Here is a 22,295-nt window from a genome sequence, read left to right on the forward strand (position 1 = left end):
ATTACCACCTTCAGTTTGTGTTTCTTTTCAATCAGAGCACAGCAGCAGTTCCTTCCAGTGCAGATGTTCTGCCACTGCTAGTGCTGCTATTTCAGGACACATTTCTGGCTTTAAAACCAGGTTTTTGTGCCAAATTTGCATTGAGGGTATTTTAATTTCATCATGCTACTTTAAAAATGGAAATTTAAAATAATTAGAATTTTAAAATAAGCAAACCCTTCAGGAAAAAAGCAGATCTACCAAGTGCAGTTGCTGATACCACAGACCTTCCATATGTGTGCAGAGCATTTATTAGCCCCTTTTTAGTACTTTCCTTGGTTTTCCCAATGGAAATGTAGGTCAGTCAGCTCAGGGATGACAAATGACCACCTTGAAGACGCAACTGCTAAAGATCCCACCTGTTTAAAAATACCAATATATTTTAGACTTGATGGATTTTTTTTCACACTGACGTGCAGTGAACCCATTGGCATTAAGTTAGAAAAGCAATATAATGGAAATCACAGAATGGTTTGGGTTGGACAAGATCATCTCATTCCAGGTGCTTAAATGGGATTGAAAAAGATCTCCGCAGAGAACGTCCCAGTTACAAAACATTTCCATTCTTAACTTCCGTATTCTTTACTGGCTCTTACAAGTGCCGTTTTCTGAAATAGGAACATTGCTGAAATATTGCAGATGGGGTAAATCTGTATGACAGATCAATAAGCAGCCCTGTATTAATTAAAATTGCTGACTGTTCCACTGGTCACTTACTATAGCCTCTTTCTTACACTATTTGAAAACCCTTAAATCTCTTTTACTGCAGTCCTCTGGCATATATAATTCTCTTTTTAGTCTGGCCAAGTTCAGTTGAAAAACAGAGTAACAAGTTGCTTTTGAAAACTGACACATTTTATGTAAGTATTTTAATGTGCAATATGAATACAGGAGTAAATAACAAGACAATTCTGAGTTAGGCTTTTCCCTTTACTTAAAAAGGAGGGATGGGGTTTTTTTCCCCCAGTCTAAAATGTACAAGTTCTTTAAAAATCTTTGGGATGGGACTTTCATTTGAGGTTGAATTTATATAGTATTTAAAGTGCTACATAAATTAATTTACTTTTAATATTTATATAGTGCTTGGTGAAAATTTATGTTCACAGCACTGACTCCAACAGTGTGATCCTTGTTTCTCTGAAAAACTTGAAATCTAGTGACTCTTGGAGAAGTCTCTCTGATAAGTATGAGGTACAAACTTTGCTGCATCCTCACCTGCTCCTAGTCCTGAACTGTAGATACACCAGGGTGTTAGAGCTGAAGTCCTGCAGTGAGGCTAAAACACAGGATATTCCTCTTCAAGAGCCAAGGCCATCAGTTCTCAGTTCATTGCCTAAAAAGCAAGTGAGAAATCAAAGTTTGAAGAATAACATATTTCCCTTCATACAGAGAGATCAGTCCTACCAGGACAAAAAGTCCCCAGAAAAAAAGGTTTTATCTCTCAGACCTTGGTCATTCCTTGGTGATGATCAGGAGCTCTACATGCAACTAAATTCATATGACTGCAGGATGGCAGGGAGACAGATTGAGATAAGAGCTTCCAGCAAGATGCAAATGGAATTCCATCAGTTGGGAAAACCACAAAGGCTTTTAGCATGGAAAGGATTTGGGAATGGCTTTTTTCAGCCACCTGTCCACACAGGTCACTGCAGGCATAGTGGCATGATGGCCGTGTTTAATTCAGTGCAGAGGTCTGTTTCAGGTGAGCACTGGTACTTGTCTGTTGCCTGTGACAACAGCACCAATTTGAATCAACGCTCCAAGGCTGCAGCATTCCCTAAGACACCTCTCCTGCTGTTAAACCTGCTAAGTAAGCAACAGCTTACATTTACTTCCAAGAATCGCATTTTACCCAAGTTCTGGAGCTCTTAGTGCCCTTTTCCAGGACATCTGGGCTACTGAAGCACTGAGAATCTCATCCTCACCTTTGGCTGCCAATGCTTATTCTGTAAGAAATGTTTCAAGTGATCATCTCTGCCCCTTTTGACTTGCAAGACCATGATTGTGTAAACAAAAAGAGCATATTTGTGATTGCAAAAATGTACTCTGAAAGAATAATGTTAAATTCATGATATAAAGAGCAAACAGAAGTCATCCAGGAATGCACCTGGTACCATTAAATTCTCTCATTAAAGCAGCAACTGTACAAAACTTATGCATTGAGATCCTTTCAGTACCTGGAGAATGAGTTCAGAAGTGAGGAAATCTTTGAAGATTCCCACCATTCTCCTGAATTCCGAAATTAAAGTGTAATATTAGTCTAACCAGTGAATTGTAATCCTGTACAGCTAAACTTGATTGAAGATTTAAAAGGGGGATCACATCATTTGTACTAGTTCTGTGTGGCAGGTATGTGCAAGGTAGAGCTTGCAGAGGTAGAATTGAGTCAATCTGCATTTTAGGAGGTAGAATGCAAACTGAAGTTATAAACAACTAAAGAATATATTATTGGAGTATCATAATCATACTCCAATTGTACTACTGCTGAATACAATTCAGCAATATAAGAAATACTAAGCAGTGCTTCTAGGAAAAATATAGTGCACAAATGATGCCCACCTAACTGCCCCAACTCATCTGGAGCCATCCTGCCCTTCAGGCAAGACCTCTACCTATCATCAAGGCTGTGTAAGGGGCAGAAAGCAATGCAAAACTGTTACTAGCCAACTCAAACTTGATCCAACATCCAGCTATTTAAGTGCCTGTGGGACATAATCCTTCTCCAGACTCAAAAATAACATCAGAAGGTTGCCAACCTCATCTGGAATTGGACATCTGTATTTGGCTACAGCACTTCTGTGTGGAAGTCCAGGGTTCTTGCAGCCTTGCAGCTCAGCCTTCTATTTGTCACTGAAAATGACACAGTGGGGACAAGACGTAGGAGGTCCAGCAGCAGTGAGATGAAGGAAACTGCTGAAGAAACTGGGCTTAAGATATACAGTGAGAACAAAGATGCTCCATAGAAAGATGGTAACAAAAAATGCAGAAACGTTGAGAGGCAGACAGGAGCTTAAAAACAAAAAGGTGATTTCTAGAGGAATACAGTGAAGTTTAGAAGAGTGAAAGGATGGAGAATAACAGGGATAAATGGAATAACTGCAGACGCGAGAAAAACAGCACAGAAATCTGTGAAAAGAAGTGACTCAGTAAATGGTGATGGACAGTAAGCCTTTGTTTCTGCTCAGAGACTTCTTTAAAAGGGATTGGCAGGGAAGGGAGAAAATCTACCCTTCATTATACCAATAAATCCTTAACTCTTGCTAGCCATTTTCCCATTGCTCTGGTCCATGCCTGAAACAGTGTCATTCATCTGGCTTCCACTGACGTGTCTGAAGTGGGCAGATCTGCACAGGAGTTTGTGCTGTATTCACCTCAAACAGCACAGTCCTTGCCTGCAGCATGTAACAGACTGTTAAGGAAACAAGCCTGGCATTAATACTCCTGTAACTGAAATCTTCAAAATAACCCTTTTGTTAGGTTTGGAGATATTACAGCTTTGCTGAAGCACCAGCACAGAAAGGTTCAATTGCATTGGAAAATGAAAAATGCATCAATCCAGGATGCTTAAGGGCAGCACAAGAGAATGGCTGCTAAGGAAAGCTGCTGCTCCTTCAACACTCTGCATATGAATCTCAGCATCCAGAAAATGTGCTAAATCTATGATCTCCTCTCATTTCTAGATGGGGGGCAAAACCATTGGTGAATTTAATTGGACAATTTGTTTTTCTGAAGACTAGCCAAGGCAAAAGCAACATCTGAGAGACGGGAGGAATCCATTTTGGAATAGATTTGCATGTATGTAGGATTCACTTCCCAGGAAAAGAAATTACTTCTGATATATAATTCAATATAGTAATGAGCCCACATTCAGACTGAGGATCCCAAATACAGAAATAGCAGAGACTAGCCACCTTTTTAGCTAATACACAAACTGGGAATTTATGCTGCTCATTTTCTCTCTACAGATGGATCTGAGGCTTTGAGCACTGGCAGCAATGCCTGATGCTTCTCCAAGGAACTGAACACAAACATTGAACGTGACACTTCAAGAGAGAACTCAAAGATTGAGGTTCTAGAGGTCTACAAGTAAAGGCACAGAGAAGACGTGGTGGGGAGAGAGGAAGGAAAGGCTGCTTTGCAGAAAATATTTAGTGAACTCTCATCCTCTTGCTCAGTGAGACATATCTTCCTGCAATGGCATCCTGTCTCCTTTATCTCTTCTAGTCCACCTGTGAAGACTGAAGCAATGTTTAACCTCTGAAGATAGTAGTCAGTCGTTCATGAATCCAAGCAACCAAACCATTCCAACCTAAATAAGCTGAGTCCAACAGCTGTGGTAGAGAAGACATCTGAAAGAGAAAAAGCCCACCATTAAAAAGAATCCATCAACAACTGATATTGACTCATGACAGTGCTGAGATTTCTCCTGTTGTCCTTGGATGTTTCTTCCCTCACTCCTCCTCTGCTTTCCTGTCTCAGTCATTTCAGCAGTGTGAAAGGTTGTTCATTTTACAGAGGTCTTTAATGAAAGATGAAAATTCAAATATGTTATAATTAGCTGCAGTTCCACATAAGTCAGTATTATTGCAGCTTTTATATTAGATCCTCATTTGTCCCACAAATGATTGTGTCAAATATTACAGTAGAATGATTAATGACATCAGACATAATGGAAGGATTAAGCATTGATACAGGAGACTTGCTTCAGAAGAATAATTTTAACTTCTTTTCACTTATAATTTATTTTTGTCCTCTACTGTAAAAGAAACCTGAAATTGAAAATAAAAATGGCTTGTGTTCCTGGGAAGTAACAGAAGAGATCTGATTCATGATTTAATTCTTCATTCAGTATTCATTGGTAGATTAAAAGCCAAATCATCGTAACAAAAGGCACAGCAATGAACAACATGGAATATAAAAACCTCAGGACTTGTCCTGCTGAATAAATGTGGAATCATTTACATCTTTGAAGATAAGTGTAATTCAACAGCAAAAAATTGATTGCTCCCTCTGCAATCAGGTCTGATTCAGCATCTGTTCCATCAGGCATCATGGAATTGCCTGTGCTAACAAGCTGTTTCACGGCACACCAAAGTCACCTTTTATTTCACCCCCAATCACTTGTTTGAGCAGTTACTCAGTTTGCAAGAACAGGGTGTATGAGGAAGTTATGACACAGGAACAGACAATAAGGAATTTAAAATGTCTAGAAGACACATCATGTCTGATAATACAAATTACTGAGAACTGTAGTTTTCCATCAGCTGCAAGGTACCTTTAAATGCTTTTTTCCCCCTGTTGCACTTAAAAGCAGAATAACTTAAAAAATCCCCTCCTTACTTTAATTTGGTATCAGCATAGAAGGCTGCAGTTTGAATCATTCTATTTAAACAAATATTAAGACATTTCCTGTTACAATCATTGGGGCCTCACAGTTCTCAAACACCGAGTCATCCTTCTTATTTCAACACATGAATATTGACTTTAGGTGCTCGAAATGCACACCTGGAGACACAGGACCTGCAGCTTTGCCTCCAGCACTATCACCAGACTCGACATTGGGAAGGAGCTGTAGGGTCTTTTCTGAGCAGCAGCCTGGTCTTCCACTGATAGTCAGAGGAAAATCAGTGGGATACAGGAATTCCCATTCACAGGAATTCATATTTGCAGACCTTGCTCTACAAGTTCTTTATTTCAATGCTCCAAATACACCCAGGGCTCAACAGCACTATTGACTTACAAACTCATTCAAGAGAGAGGCTTCATATTGTGCTGCAGGGTTTTTATAACCTTTGAAACAGAGTTCTTTGGAGGGCCATAGGAAGTGAGATGTAGCAGTGCTTTGGCAGGTTTTAAACTCCTAAAGCAGCAAGAAGTTTGAATATAGGTTCTCTTGGTGATAAGAAATACAGAAATACATGTATTTGAAGTCAGTGTCAGTTGAATAAAGGCAAAGGGCAGGACACAGCTGAAAAGAACTAGGACATGTAAGTAGAAGCTGAATCCCAGTGTCTCCAAGGGAAGGAGGGGGCCGCCTACGACTTCCACCCCAAACCCATGGCCTGAGGGGGAGAACAGGCTCTTTCTGAATCACATTTTCACAGAAGCTGAGTCAGCTCCTGAGAGATCTTTAACTAAGTCTCTGTTCTGCAACTTTCCAATAGTCTTTTCCCATATCTTGCAAAAGGCTGAATTTGAACTTGCTCCTTTAATTTTACCATGATTTTCCCTCATAGGAGAGAGAACAGCCTGTGTCTTTTGCCACTCAAAGCTTGCCAAGGCTTGAAGATCTCTTTTCTCCCCCAAAATTAAAGACATTGTGCCCCACAATACTGAAAAACACCATTTTGAAGGAGAGCTTCACACTGATATCAGTGTATTCAGTGTTTTTGGAAGCAAATTACTAGGCTTCCTCCAACTCTAGGTGCTCCTGCCTTGTCCCAGTCACTTGGTTGACTCCCCAAGGTCTCCACCAAAATGTAGCTCATTGGCTAAGTTATAGAAAAGGAGTCTTAAGTAGAGCACTCTATTGAGGTTTGAGTTTTCACTTTAAAATGCAAACGGATGGTAGTTAATTCCCCTTTGGGATTTAAGAGCTTAATTTAAAATGGGAAATGATGATATAAAAATATGTATCAGAAAGCATTGCAGTGTGAGAATGAATCCTTTGCCACATGAATGCAGATTCTTAGGGTCAGCAGACATCTTCATTTATCTGTATTTTAATAGTTTCCCTCAAAACTCCTTTTGGTAAATTCTTCCTCAGTGTACTACTTGGTAGAGTCTCAGTGGACAACAATAAGGGCAAAATTTGACCATGTTTTCTATTTTCTAAAATCTTATAGATCAGCATATTTAAACACATCAATATTTTGCTGGGTATGATAAATAACACCCTCATTTCTGTTAAGATGTCTAACAAGACCTTTTCCATACTTACTGAAAATACAGCTGGATGACAGGCCCATTTGCCAATTCTTTGTCAACTGAGAAAGCTAAAAAGCAATAAAAAAAAAAAGGCTGCTTAGCAAAGATGTTAAATCAATGTTTGCTAACCAATTGCAAAAGTCTTCCATCTCCCTTTCTTTTTCACAGCTACCATTTTACTTCTAACAGGGGAGAAAATAAGCATATATAATTATGTCTTTAGATCAATTTATGCTTAAACACATATACACAGATACACCTCTGCAACCTTACAGGGACCTGGTGATGCAAGTACTGTAGTTAAAATTCAGAGTGCTCCAATCCTTGCATGATAAGAACTTCAGTAACTCAACCAGCTTCCTTCTATTTGTTCTGTCTTCTGGAAGATATATCTGTACATAACCCTTCAAAAGAATCACTTCTATGCACACAGACACTGGCTAAAACACATCCACTGGTTTTCATAAACCTTATCCCAGCAAAGGATGGAACTGCATCAGCATGAGATAAAAAATACAGATCACAGCAGGCAACTGCAAAGTTCCTTGTCTATGTTTAGAAAGGTGCAAACCTGGGGTCAGGGTGATTATCTAGAAATTATTTGTATTTGGATACACTTCCTTTGGCACATGGGCGCAGAGCTGTGGCCAGGAAGCACATGTGGGGTGGTAAAAGGGGAGCAGCCCCCAAGCCAGGTGTTCCCCTGGCCAACACCATGTACTGATCCAGGATCATCTAGAAAAAGCACATGGGTAGATCTCTTGGCAGGGTCAGTAATTAAATACTTGTATCACCTAAAAAACAACAATGACTTACACAAGCCTTATTTCAAGCTTTCCCTCTTTTTGTACAAGAACGTATCAAATAGTCAAACTTTTTGGTTTTGCCCTTCTTTTTGTTTCCATGTTTTTCTTGCATATTGCAAACTGTCCAATTTCTCCAGGCTCTGTTCTCTTTTTTTTTTGTTGTTGCTTTTGTTGTTGTTGTTGTTGTTAGACTGACTTCAGTCAAACCCTAGATCTGAAAGTCCCCAAACAATCAACAAAGAACGTATTTCGGTGTGGTAAATTTGAGAAGTCACAATAAGGGCTGTGGTATGGTACTATGATATCACTCACAGAGGACTGTTACTTCATTGTGAATAGAAACAGCATCTGGCACGGGGCAGGAAATCACTTACCAAAGGAGAATCCAAGAAGTACAGCAATGAAAAATAAGATTCAAATGAGTTTACGGCTAGGTAAGTTGTTGTCTTTGTTGGGAAGATGTTTCTTTAAAGTCAGGGAAGGAAAAATATTGCACATGATGTCTTTCTGCCACCTTCAACTCCAATGTTTGTCAATAGCTTTTTAACAATTGCATGATTCACTATTGAGTGTTCCACACCAAGAGAAGTCAGCATTCTGTACAGCAGAGGGCTCTTTCATTCCTTTTTATTTCATATTTCTGTTATCAACCAACATGTCAGCTTTGAAATAAAACCTGGAGAAAAGCTTTGAAAGGAGATAAATTCCCAGCAGGTGTCACAGAAATATTGAATTGACATTTAGTCTTCGTTACACCTTTTGTGGGGTTTTGCTGTGTTACAGTTGCTCTATACTAAATTAAATAATAGAATTTTAAAATACTTTTTTCTACACTGAAAGAGAAAGTGTGCAGGTAAAAATAAAACTAGGTAAGTTATGGGAAAAAAAGAGAAACAGGCATCACCAGCACAGTTCCTAAAAGTTCTGCAGGGAATTAATGAGGAAAGAGCAGAAAAGGGGAGCCAGGATGTGGAATTCAGTGCAAAGATGAATACAGGAAATCACAGAATCCCAGAATGTTTTGGATTGGAAGGGACCTCAAAGCCCATCTCATTGCACCCCTTCCATGGGCAGGGGAGACTTTCCACTCGACCAGGTTGCTCCAACATGGAGCATCCAACATGGCCATAAACACTTGCAGGGATGGGGCAGCCACAGCTTCTCTTCTCTGTGCATTTACAACCTTTTGAGGTTGAGGAGAACAACTAGGATGTGAAGCAGCTCATTCAACTTTTAGGGTGTTCTTGGGTGAAACAGAACTTGCCAGAGACAATAATTCAGCCCATATTAAGCTGATCCAAGTAGTGAAAAATGACCTTGTCATCTTAGGCCTATTCCTGTTCTTTGCCTTCCTGAATACCTCAGCAATTATAAGAATAACTTTCAAGATAATCTTACCACAGTGGCAACGACATTTCAGTGTAAAAATCAGCTTCTGAGGGACTGGGCCTGCAGCTGCCAAGTTTCTTGATTAAAAAATACTCAACATTTGCTTTGAGAAGTGCCATTGCTATTATCATGCTCTATTATTCAGGCAAATTCACTAAGCAGCATATTTTGGAAATCAGGGATCAATGTCTGGGCTCTTTTGATAAACTTGAAGAGTCCAGATCCTACCTGAGCTCCCAGTGGGGTATACTGGCTTTAGAGACAGTCTTCCCAAGCAAACAGATTTAAGAGCCCTGGGAAATACCAGTTGTATTCTAACAGCAAAACTCTGGAAACAAGTCTCCAGGGGGATCCCTGCAAAATGAAGGCAGAGCAGGCAGAGCAAACCCAACATGATGCAGGACACACTAGCACTGTGAGCTGGAACTGCAGCAAATCTTCTATTGTGAACGGCAGCCTCATGTTCTGGCAAGCAAATCTGGAATTTTTTCACTATGTGCAGGCTGGAGTTACAGGAATTCAAAGCAACAGTTTAACAATTCCATAATAACAGAGAAATGCAAAGTCCTGTCCTAACTTAACCATGTAAATCTGCTGCTTTGAAAAAAAAGCACCTTTGTTTTGGGTCAGGCTTGCCAGGTGCCTGGGCACACCTGGAGTACATAACATTTGGGTGCACCTGGATAACATCACCTGAACTTTGACAATGAGGATTATTTCCTGAAAAAAGACTAGTTCAAAAGGTTATGTTCTATTCACTAAAAGATTTTGGGGAAGCAACTTTTTATTTCTTCCCAGGCTACAGTATCTGCATTCTTGACTGAAGCACAGCAGAAGCCCTGCCAGCATTCCCTGCTCTGGGCAGCTCTGTGCTTTCCCTCTGAACAGCACAATCTTTTGTTTTTCCTGTCTGTGTGACTACAGAAGTTTCTTATTTGTAGCCATCTGCACCGAGGCAGAGGCCGCAGCTTCAATCTTAATGGCTGTCTGGAATGATATAATTTGTTTTTTTATCAGCTTCAGAGATAAGGCAGCCTTAACTCCCTGAAAAATCCTGGCACTTGCTCCATTTGATTCCTCCTGTTCTCCTAAACCAGGTGTTTTCAAAGCTATTCATATACCTGTCTACAGTGTGGGTGGAATATACTTAACTTCCAACTCAGTTAAATTGGAAAACATTCCCTCCTTTTAAACTGATCACTCACTAAACAAACATTTCTCTTCTACCCAGACAACTACCCTCTTGAAGGACACATCTGACTGCAAAGAAGCACACTGCAAAAATACTTTGAATGTAGTCCAAAATGACACCAGTCCTAGGGTCTGCTCAGACAGCACCTGCTGCAGGGTCAGAACTCACACAGGAAACCCCAATCCCCAAGTGGTGACAAACAACACAACCCCACCCACAGGCCACAAGGGGGGTTTCTTAAAATCTCAGAATGCTGTAAGAAAATGTCAGCAGTGTTTTTCTTTCCAAAGATCTAATTTTAAAAATGTTATGATAAAAAATAAAATAATAACTTAAGACCAAGTAAGTAAAGGCTTGAAATTAAGGGAAAAAAAATCCAACCACAACTGCATTTTCCTTTTTTGTGCGCCAGTCCTATAAGCTGTTAACAAATAGGGTAATAATACAAATATTAGATTTAAGACTGACTCGATTTATACCTTTATGAAAAAAAAAAGCCAAACCAACTTCTCCAAAACCCATGGCTAAATCAGCCCTAAGATCTACCTTTAGCACCTGAGCAGCAGTACACTATTAAGTTAGACTTCAGAGGCCACTCATAAATCCTCCTGATCCCAAACAGCTTCACCTGGGACTATCCCCCCATCCCCAAGCCCACGAGTCCTACTTAAGCCAAGTTTAGGGCCATTGCTTCTTGTCTGAGTAATTCTAGAGGAGTCTTGGGTTTTAGCTTAGTATCAACTGTAACTGGCTATGGATCTTGAATCTGTGCTATTGCTGTAGATTAGGTAAGTTACTAATGGATTTTGTCCTACTTTCATTACCAGCCTACATCATGACATGCAAATTTGGTTCTAATTTTGGACTCAGGTGTGCCTTGTCCTCTTGAACTTGCCTGCTGATCTGTATTTTTGAATGCTCTCTGGATGTCGTCTCTAGATGAATCTTAGTTATCTTCTATAGGTGCTGAAGGATGGAATGGGAACTGGTGAGTATTTCCACAAGCTTGGACATCCAGACATTTAGATAAGAGCTGGGGCTATCCCAGTGGATGTTTTTTGCCCTTAAAAATTAATCACTTTCTAAAACTGCATCACCTGTAATGAAATCTTGTCTGTAAAAGCCCTGTTGCCCCACTAGAGCAGCAGGGCTGGGTAGACAGCAGGAAACAAAAGGAACATGGTTTGTGTAGTCTGACAAAACAAACCTCAGTGAGGATGTGATTGCTGTCTATAAACACATCAGGAGAGTAAACACTGCGAGTAAGGATAAAGACCCTACTTAAAAGGCATGAAATAAGTAGAAATAGACTTTAGAAAAAAGAATCAACTTGTCTTCAATGATGTTTTTAGTTTCTTGTTCAAAACTGCAAGAATAAACATCTCAGTTTCTCATCAGGGAAAGCCTGCTCAAGTTATATACTGAGGTGTCTGTGACAGAGAGGATTTGGTAGCTTGGAAACCCTCTGCCAGCTCCTACATCCATCAGAAGGTCAGACTTCTAATTTCTAACTCCTGCAGAAGGAGAAAGACTGACCATCTGACAGAAAAATATTTATATCTTTATACATCCTGAAAAAGGATACAGAGTTTTCCCAGCTAGGAGACTTACTTTTAGCTCTTCTATAAAAAGCCAAGATAAACAAGAGTCTAGAGTTAGTACATGTACTAAATTAAATCTCAAAATACAATTTTTTTAAAAGAAAATGTGGCTGCTGTCTAAACATCTACCATAAGTTATCACTGAATGTGGTTTTATGTTGCCCCTTTTATTCATCTACCAAATGTATGCAGAAGCAGGAGGAAGATCTCTGAAGATCCTTCTTTCCTGACAGAGGTGGAGGAAAGCTGACTGTCATTGCCACATTTTGAAAAAGGTTGTCAAAGGCTGGATAAAATCCTTTCCCAGTGCTGGAGACAAATCTGGAAAAATTAAAAATCTTGTATAATGTGCTATCATTTCAATAATTATTTTATAATTTTAAATAGTGTAATAATTTTAATAGAGACTATTAAACCTTTATTTAGCTTTCTAGTGAACTCAGAAACATCAAAAAGCATGGAGAGTCATTCTGGCCTGATTAATGGAAAGGAAACCCAAACATCCTCTGTGTTTACTTTGCAGTTGATGCACAAATTATTTTCTACTAATGACAATGCTTCTACACAGCCAGGGCTGAGTAACGGAGACATCTCAGCTCCAGTGGGAAATCAGCTGGTAGGGTTGGGTGCTGGCAGTTTAGGGCTGTCAGGATCATGGGAGCTGAGATCCTTCCCAGAGAAGAAATGTGTGCCCTAAACGAACAGTAATCCCAGCTAAAGAAGTAGCTGACCTGGATTTGAAAGTGAACTACATCTGTCCAGCACAGATTTCTGGGAAATGCTCCAAGAATGAACAAGTCTGGCAATGCAGAGAAGAACTGGGTTGCACTGGAGTTACTGTACTTGCCTGAACTGGGCTGACTGGAACCACGACATCAGGCTGGGCCTCCACAGGAGCAGCTGAGCACAAGAAGGAAAAATCCCTTTCTAACCCTGCAGAATCTTGCAAAGAGACAGTTTGCAGCAAAAGCTATGATATGCCAAGCTCCCAGATGATTTGTCTCCTTAAAACCATGGGATGTCAAGGCATCATCAGGAGCAGCAGCTGCCTTTATAAATATTGTTCTAATGGAGTCAGGGAGACGTTGGTGTATGAGGGGCAAAATATTTTCTCTGCAGGCATTTTGGCATCAGGACTTACTTTTCCTATCCCAACATCCCAGTAGAGCTTTGCTAAATAGATTTTCAGTGAACTGAAAAGTTGCCTTTTCCTAAAACTTGCTGTATCTTTTACCAAATGACCAGTGAAAATTAGGGGGACTGGGGGCAGGGTGATGATGCAAGTTGTTTCCTGACTTATTTTTGGGCCTCTTTATTATTAACAATTGGAAGAGAAATGCCACTTGGTTGGGTACAAATCAGGCAAAAAGAGAGCCAATAGTGAATACATGAGGTGGATGCTTCAGCTAATGGTATGTTTTTCATTTAAAATAAAATTTAGATTTTTGAGTTGATGTAGGTACTATTACAACACCGTCAAACTTGTTTTAGTCATTTTGCAGTTAAAGGGATTAATTCAGCATGTTTAAAAAACAGACAAATTTTCTGGGGGAGGAGTGATCCTGAGAACCAAAATAAAATAACTTTATTGTACTTGTATGTGTTTTACATGAGGCCATTTTAATTAAATTTATTGTGGCTTACTCGAAACTAGCGAATTCATGTTTTGTATTCTCTGTGCAGGATGGAAAAGTAATTACATTTCAGTTGCATTATAATTTAGCAGGTTGTCACAGACACAGGGACAGGGCTAAAGTTCTTCCATCTTCTCAATTGGAGTTTTAAATCACAGCCAGCTGCTGACTTACATGAGGGTGGGAAGTGGGTGCCACAAAGCGTAGCCCAATTCCATGTGCAGTTTAATTTAGGAATCTAGACCTAAGTACCTACTTGTCATGCACAGAATGAGACTGGGAGGTCACCAGGACCAGGAAGGCAGTGGCTGCTTCTATAACTCAAATGAGTTTAGAGCACTTGAGCATTTTTCTTTGTCATATTTAATCTATATGTTGCTCAAAATGGGATTATGTCATGGAGAAAAATCCAATAACCCAAACAAAACCTGAAATATCCATATGGATGGAAAAAAACCAGAAAATCTGTCTAGGGGTCTGAGAGAGGCTTGGGGAGCAGCTTTAGGGAGTAGGGTCCAGGGATGGGAGGCTTCTTTTTATGGCAGAGACTTAGGAGTGGCTTTTCTAGGTGAAAGGAAGGGGTGAGTAGGTCCAAGGAAAAGAGGGCAGAAAGCTATTCATGAGTAAATTAAATGGAGTGGAGTTCCAGTGTGCTTTTCCACCTGGAATCTGAAAAGGGGGGGAGAAGCCAGTCAGTACACTTGCTTGCATCTAGAAACTAGTGGAGAAATGAATGTTGGAGTCACCAGAGGGAAGAGACAGAACTGGTTTCTGTCAGATGAGAGAAATTGCTGCAGCAGCAGCATCCAAACAAGATGATGCAGGCATGGAGACAGGGATCTGATGGCCTGGGAAAGCTGAGCAGGGAAAGGAGGATTTTCAGGAGGGTTCCAGCACCTTCCAGACTGGAGGTGAAGAGGGGTATTTCATGACCTACCCTTGAACTATGCAGATTAGAAATAAATAAATTAACCTCATGTGAAGGCCTCTCTCTCTGCCAGCACAAGGCTGTGGGGGAAACAAAGCCTGTGCTGGAGCATCAGAAACAACACATGAAATGTGGGAATTACAATAGGCATTACATCAGATGCCGGATACTGCAGGGTATGAATCACACCAGCATCTGGCAGCTTTGGTGCATCCACAGCAAACTTGCATTAATTTGACTACAAAGGGAAAAAAAGTAACCTGTGGAACAACTTTCAATGTGAGCCCTGTTTCAGGAAAGGGCACTGTTCTGTATTTCACCATGGGGCTACATCTCTTGTGGTAGAGCCACCAAGTCTTTAAAAATGTTAGGGAGACTTTTGGAAAACGTAAATAAAAATACACTTTGATTTTTTCAAAAAAAGTGACACATGCAGGTTTTAAAATTTATAAGAAATAAAGCAGTTTTGATTACTTTTATGTGTTTCCTTGCTGTCCTGAAGTTTCATTACAGTACAATGAAATTGAAGCTGGTTCTATGGGACAAAGAAATAAACTGGCTCCATGACTCCCACAATTTAAATTAAGAAAACTGCCCAGAAATGTAAAGAAGTATAGTTAGGGGGAAAAAAATGAACAAACTTCTAAATTAAGCTAATTCTGCTGACTTGAGATGTAAAACCCATATCTAACATTTTAATATCAAGTTCATAAACACAATTTAGAAAATTTGTATCTCTGAGGGCTGTTTTTGAAATTTTGATTGCTCGTGGAAGGGGGTCAGTACAACAGGGGATGATTTCAATTCACAACAGCAGCTGTTAATTTAAAAGACTAGTCCAGGCTTTAAAAAGACAGACCTAATGGAGAATTACATTTAATGGCACCAAGATCTGACCCTGTCACTGGTCTTCCAGCACAGAGACTGAGCAAAACCAGTTCTGTAAAAGTAATGATTAATATTTAACCCAAATTTCCCCTATCTGTCCTCCTGGGCTTTGGTCAGTTGGCCACAATGGCCCATTGAGGGATCAGTAGCTGTCCACACTGCAGTGAGCAGTGCTTTCACAGTGGTCTCACACAGTCCATGAAGCCATTTAGAATAAAACGAAAAGGTCCTAAACACAGGGATTGTCTGGCTTAAATATCTACTGAGCTACTTGGTTAAAGAGTGTGTGCTAATGGCAAGTGAGTGATAAGAAAGGGATGTTTTTCCGTGCCACCATAATACAAATAGATAAATACTAAACACAAATATGGCAGTAACCACACTGGAATGACCAATTACTTACATTTTTGAACAATAGTATTAACCTTCTTTGAACAGACATTTAGGACTCAGACACATGTACCATGAAAATAATTGTTAGAGCACTATTTAGGGACGTTTTAGGCAGAAGGAGCCCTTTAGTGGGCATTTTCTCGTGGGTTGACCTTCATCAGACATTAATAGCTCACATTTCAGCTTTAAGTAAAATTCCAGTGGAATCCACTGGTTTTGACACAATTTTAGGTAATTATGGTGCAAGGGGCTGCCAGATAGCGCTGAAGGCGCTGCAGAGCATTGCGGATAGGATTTCACGAGAAGTTTGGGAGTCACCTCCTTGTCCAGAAGGGAGCGGGGAATGGGCCCGGCCCGACCTGTCCGGGAGCATTCGGCGTGAGGGACGTCGGAGGTGTCGCCGCTCTGCCCCTTCCCGCCACCAGGGGGCGCCCGGCGCCCCCCGCCACCCCACAGCAGGGGGCCCTGCTGGCGGCGCCCACACCCCCAGTGCGGGGGCGGAGCGCCGCGATGAAAAGCGCGCTCTGATTGGCGAAGATACCCCTGGCGGGGATGAGAGAGAGGCTCTGATTGGCGGGCAGCAGCCGAAGGTGAGAGTAAAAACCTGGGCAGAGGATTCCTCCCCAACCCCCCCCCCCCCCCCCCCCCCCCCCCCGCGGATCGGGGTGTGCGTCGTCGTCCCAGCCCCCCGCCCCCCGGCGACTCAGCCCCCTGACCTGGGCGCTCCAAGCTTTTCCTTGGGGAATTCTGTGCCCCACCGTGGCCGGCGGAGGAGTTTCAGCCAATCAGCGCGCGACGCCGCGGCTTGTTGCCAGGCAGATTATGGTAATGAGCCCCGGGCGGCCACCCACCCCTCCCCCCCCCCCGCTCTGCAGCTACCATTGTGAGGTGAGGACAGGTGGGGGGGTTCGGGGCCGCTGCAGGGCCGGCGGCAGCGGCCGGGGCGCGGCGCCCGCACGGGACCCCCTCAGGTAACGCGATGGGACGGTCCGGGAGGGCAGCGCGGCCCGGGGACGCCGCGGGGACCCGCCCGGGGTTTTAGACTTGTTGTTTTAGTCGCACCCAAGATGGCGCCCAGAGCTGGCGGTGCGGGGCCGGGATAAACCGTTCGCTCCCGCCAGTGGGGGGGGGGGAAGAGGAAGTAGGGCGTACTTGTTCCCTTCCCCCCACACCCCGCGGGAGAGGTACAGTCCGCTTTCCCCCACCCTAGCCGGGATCTCCCACCCGCCCCGGACACGGGAAGAAGGGGGTGCCCCCACCCGTGTTCTCCCCTCCCTACGTGGTACGGTCCAGACCCCGGCACCTGAGCGGCGGGGGGGGGGTGCCGGAGCCATATTTTGCCTCCCCAGCATTATGGGGGGGGGTCTTTCATCTCTCCGCCATAATTCTGGGCCGTTCGCACCGCGCTCTGTCCAGCTCCCCCTCCCTCGGTGACGGGCCCGGCCCTGCCCAGCCCGTCCCGTCCAGTCCACTCAGCGACCGCCCTGGCCGCCCGCCCGTGTCCCTCCTCGGCGCTCAATGGTTGGGGCTGGCTGGCCGCCGGGCGCTCTCACGAGGGGCTGATGGCGCCGCTGCCCTTAGGCGGGGGCGGATGGGGGGGCGCGGCGGCGGGAAGCGGGCGGTGTGAGGGAGGGGGTCACTCATGCCTGCCGATTGGCCATATGCCTCGCGCCCCTGCCTCCTATTGGCCTAGTTAGGGGAGGGGGCGACTCACCCCGTCTTCGGATTGGCTGTTGGTGGCCGTGGCGACTCTATCGGGGGTGTGGGTGCAGGTGCCCCAGTGGACCCTGTGAGGGGCCGTGGTGCGCTGCGTTCTGCCCGTTCCACCCTCATGAGGGTCTCTTGCCCCAGCGGGCCTGTTGGGCATCTGTATGGCCCCAGCAGGCCAAGGCTCCTGGCTGGGTGGCCCTGAGACTTGGTCTTGAGGAAAGTTAGGCCCTTCCCCGCTGCCCTGAGGGAGTTCCATTCACGAAGGCCCTGGTGCGAGTAGCAGCAGTTGAGGCAGGTGGAAGCTGTGGGGTTCACGGGTCTCCTGACAGTGGTCTTGGTGCCAAAAAGCCGGTTCCTGTGGTCTTGGTATGGTGGATACTTGATCTGGTGGCTCTCTTGCTTTGTGGGTGTTAGTGTTGAGTTGTCCTGTTTCCCCTCCTGTGTCCCAGTTCATTAAAAGTGAGTTTACGTGAATTTGTTAAATAGTTGAGTTGGAATGGAAGAACGAGGTCCTGATGCTGTGCGTGTCAGAATTACTCATCCTGAAGGGATAATTCACATTTTTTAGGGTTATTTCCCTGTACAAGAGCTATGTGTGGTCACCTTTTACCTCTCAGCTGGACATTGCAGAGCCTCAGGAGGGCTCTTACAGGATCCCTAAATTGCAATTTAAACTTGCTTTAGGCTTCTGACAGTAGTCATAGTCCTGACAGTGAAATGAAGGGTCTGTATTTGTGATGCACTTTTTTTGTACCTCAGCATCCTATCTAGTGTATCACTATATGGTTATATATTTATGGTTCTTACAGGCCTTTAAAGAATGATCAAAGTGCCAAGCTGGGTGTGTGAAATACCTATCAATGTTTCCCTGTGAGTTTCAATGGAAATAGAGACTATACTGAACTTTTGCTTTCTTCTGTCAGATTTTTAATAATTTAGTTTTTTCTTTCTTATAGTTCAGTTAGAAGATGAGATGCTAATGAATCACCAACTGATTTCACAAGAGGGTTCTTTGCATCTTTTGTGGATACAATAAAATAATTGGCAGTCTTGAGCCTTCTAATGCCTTCATTTCTAGAAAAACTAATACAGGAGTGTGTATTGCTCTAGTCTGTCCTTAAATGGAAAACTTCTCTCTGAAATTGTGATGGCTTTTGACATATTTGCTTCATGGATGCTTCTCTTGTGCAAAAAGAGACAGCTTTATTATCTTTTTTATAAGATAAAATATCAGAGTAGTTGTTATTATTGTTATCTGATAGAATAATTGACAATTTGATTTTAGAGAGAAATGGGTCTGTGGTATTGTCTGCTCTCCTCTGGCACCCTTAGTCCTATCCTTTGCAGAAAATCCTTGGATGAGCTCTCCTGGGGTAAACTGCTCTGCAGTGAGCAGCCGTTCCCAGTGTGGTCCTGGCCACCTGCGCTGCTGGCAGCTATGTGCACTGAATTCTAATGGACTTCTAAGTGTATCTGATTAAGTGGGTTGGTTTTGTATGCTGAATTTTGTTTGGACCTGACCGTGAGATTGGGTCTGTCACTTTTATCTCCTGCTAGTCAAACATGCAGTTGTTGTATTGTAGCCCTGAAATGGCTCTATATGTCAGTGCCCACCTGTTTGAAGGAGCAGATAGTCCATTGGTTCTTTGGGGTAGTGCAAAGCAGCAGCTATTCTGAAGGAGCTATCTCATGTATGTGTTTTTATGCACAGAAACAAAGTAGGTTTATTTTTTTGAATTTTATGACAGGTGATTTAAATTTTAAGGAGAGGTGCAGGGAGGTGGGAGAAGGAGAGAGGAAGCACCACCCACTTGTAGGAAAGGAAAGAATCCCCTTCAACTGACAACTCTTTTGGAAAGAGTTTACTGGAGGAGAAGGGATGGAAGACAAAAAATTGTCAGGAAGAAGCTGGAGGGGAATGGTTTATTTTCTTTCAGTAACCCCTAATAGAGCCATCTTGAAGGTTGTGTGGGCAGAACTGTAGAAGACACTGATACAGACATTTATCTTCCTTTTGTGTTGTCCTATACTTTAAATGCATGTATTCCATTTCCTTGCTTTATCAGACTTCTCTCTTTGTGATTTATAATCCAAGTCCTTTAGGAAGGCACGGTCATTGTCTCGAGCAGCTGGAGCCCAAAAGCTGTAGTATGTGATTCAACAACCATGATATCACAGGGACCTCAGAGGATGAAACATTGGGAAGACAAGAACATGAGGAACATGGCCAGAGATTCAGGAAGCTGAGAGTGGGAGGAAGAAATCAGTTGCTGGAGTGGCTATGTAGATGTTGAGCAAATGGGAAGAGAGGTGACTAAAGAAGAGATTTGCATATGTAGAAAGTAATGAAGTTGAGTCTTTGCCCTCTGAGAGAGAGGACAGTGTGAGAAATACTTTATTATACAAAAATTAGGACTCAAGAGAGATGTCCTTGGAGCATCTCTGAGTAGGTGTCTAAACACAGCCTAGGTAGCTCCCAGGAGGACATTAACCTGTGCTCAGGCTGGATTCTCTCCTGTGTTCTCTGTTAGAAATGGATCTTCAGCTACTTACCCGATAAGTTCTGAGAGAATAGTTACATCAGGCTGTTGTGCTGTCCCCTTCAGTGCCTGGGCACTGTCCCTTTAGGAAAAGGGCTGGAACTGCCATGTCGAGCAGTCTGGCCTTGGTCTAAGAGATCTTTTCCAGCTCATTGTTGCTTTGATGATGGATGTGCCATAAGGAGATAGACTCATTATGTACGATGGCAGCAAAGAGTAAGTTGGTGTTTGGCTGAGCTCTTCTATTTATTATATGACAAAATAAATTGAAGCCAGTTTTCCCTTTGTGGAGATAAATAATTCTCGCTGTCCCAGCCCTAGTGTGATTTCCATTTTTATCTCTCCAGTAAAACATAAAAAATGTGGTTTTACGTGACCTGATTGATACCGTTCACACAAAATGCACCAGGACCAGAGCTCCTTGAAACAGCATGTGCCTGTGATGGATGGGAATGCAGAAGAGGTGACAACAGTCCTCCTCAATGAGGTTAGAAACCGTCTTGCAGCAGTGAAAGCATGTTCCTTCTAAAGGATCTCAGGAAATGCACTGGCTCTGCCTTCTAGGCAAACTAGGGTAATTAAGTGTGGGTAAAGCTTTTTGCTGGCAAATGTGATGTTCCTTTTTAGCATCATAAATCATTTTCACACTAAAAGCTGGAGGAAGACTCAGAATCCTAAAACTCTTTTTGTACTAGTCTTGGTGCCCTTGCACATGGCTGGGGTGACACACAGTTGTCAGTGAGCTCAGTCATGGGAGGATTTAGCCAATAGTCCCTGCTGTTATTGCTGCAGGGAACCTCAGGCTATGGCAAGGCTCTTTTACACTGGGGAGTAAATCACATTAGCTGGCTTATGCACCATTATTATAAAGTGCATTCTCATTTGAGATCCTGAGTGGCTTTATTCCTCCCTGAGCAGGGAGGTGGTCTTTTCCCCTTCCTCTGCTTTAACATCCCCCTTTCTCATCCCAGAGAAGGGGCACAAAAGAGTGTTTGGCAGCCACTGGCTTGGATTTTTCAGCAGAATGCCCTCAGTGAACCTCACAGAGGTTGCTGCAGATAAAGTCCCCAGAGATTTTGTCTCTGTACATTCTTGCGTAGTCATAGCATTGAAAGAAATTGCCATTCTTTAATAGCAAGTTTGCCAAGAAAATACGGTTATTGTTGATTCTAATTTTTTTTGGTGGCGTTTTTTTCTGACTTTCAGAGCTTACCTTTGAAGCCCTAGATGAGTTCACTGGGTTTAACTTGTGTTTAAAACACTTGGATACCAAACACAAACCAGCAGTGACTTTGCTGTTAGTGGTTTTCTCTTACAGCACTGTTCACTCTTGAGTGTTTGTGGGGGGATCATGCGTGCATGTCAGGGGACATACGTGGGGCTGTGGTGGCTCAGGGTGTCTAATGCTGAGGCAGCAGAGCTAACAAAGACATTGCTGTTGCCTAGGCAAATGAGGTGCTTTGCCCCTCTGAGCAGTGCTTTCCCATCCTCTGGAACTGAATGCAGTTCATGGGGAAGCTGCTGATTTAATAATGCAGCTCCAGAGAAAACACCGTCCCACAGGAGCAGGAGGGAGGAGTTGGAGAGTGTTGCCAAGGTCAAAAGGAGGTTTTAGGCATGATTTCAAAAAAAAATAAAGAACTGTCAGACAATGACACCAAGATGCTTTTGAGGCATCAGGAGCAGCAGAGGAGAAATTTTGTCATTAATGACATTTTCTGGATTGGATGTAAAGTGTAAAACCTAAAGAGAGATGGCTGTAGGTCTGTGACAGCAACAGGTCCCAGAAGGTGTTGAGAAGAGGAAGGTAAATGTGAATGGTGTTCTGAGACAAACCTGTGTTATCCTGAAGGGATGGTTAATTTACTTGAACAGCTCAGAATGAGCTGATGTTCCACTAGAGGAGATATTTCAAAGTCAGAGGAGCTGTGCTGGTTCTTCAATCGTGTTGTGTCGTGATTCACACAATATATAGTGACACAGGCCTGTCACTGCCTCACCACTGCACTATATTTGTACCCTTTAGTTATGCCTGTGACTGTTTCAGCTTGTGTCATCACCCAGCACAGACAGGGTGAGGCATGCCTGTCATTTGGGGAGGAAAATGCTGCATCTGCAGTTACTGCAAATGTTTTAACAGCTCCCACTGGCATTGCTTATTGCTCATGTTTGTGATGCTCATTGGATTGTATGAAAACATTGGGGTGCTGGTGGAATTTTGGGTGATTATTGGGTGATGTTTCATAAT

General features: G+C 42.8%; 1 protein-coding gene across 6 annotated transcripts in view; it reads left to right on the forward strand.

Annotated features, from left to right (window-relative positions):
• Positions 1 to 16,271: 16,271 nt before the first annotated feature.
• Positions 16,272 to 22,295, forward strand: part of PRDM10 (PR/SET domain 10) — a 44,827-nt gene continuing 38,803 nt past the window's right edge. For 2 of the 6 annotated variants that reach the window (XM_063178503.1, XM_063178498.1), the window contains exon 1: positions 17,468 to 20,534. The gene's annotated coding sequence lies outside the window, so the exon portion shown is untranslated. Of the gene's footprint in view, positions 16,388 to 16,515; positions 16,623 to 16,686; positions 16,769 to 17,467; positions 20,535 to 22,295 lie in introns of those variants that run through there. The other 4 variants (XM_063178499.1, XM_063178500.1, XM_063178502.1 and 1 more) reach the window with 4 other exon arrangements.

Source organism: Melospiza melodia, chromosome 29 (assembly GCF_035770615.1).
Source record: "Melospiza melodia melodia isolate bMelMel2 chromosome 29, bMelMel2.pri, whole genome shotgun sequence".
Taxonomy (NCBI): Eukaryota; Metazoa; Chordata; class Aves; order Passeriformes; family Passerellidae; genus Melospiza; species Melospiza melodia.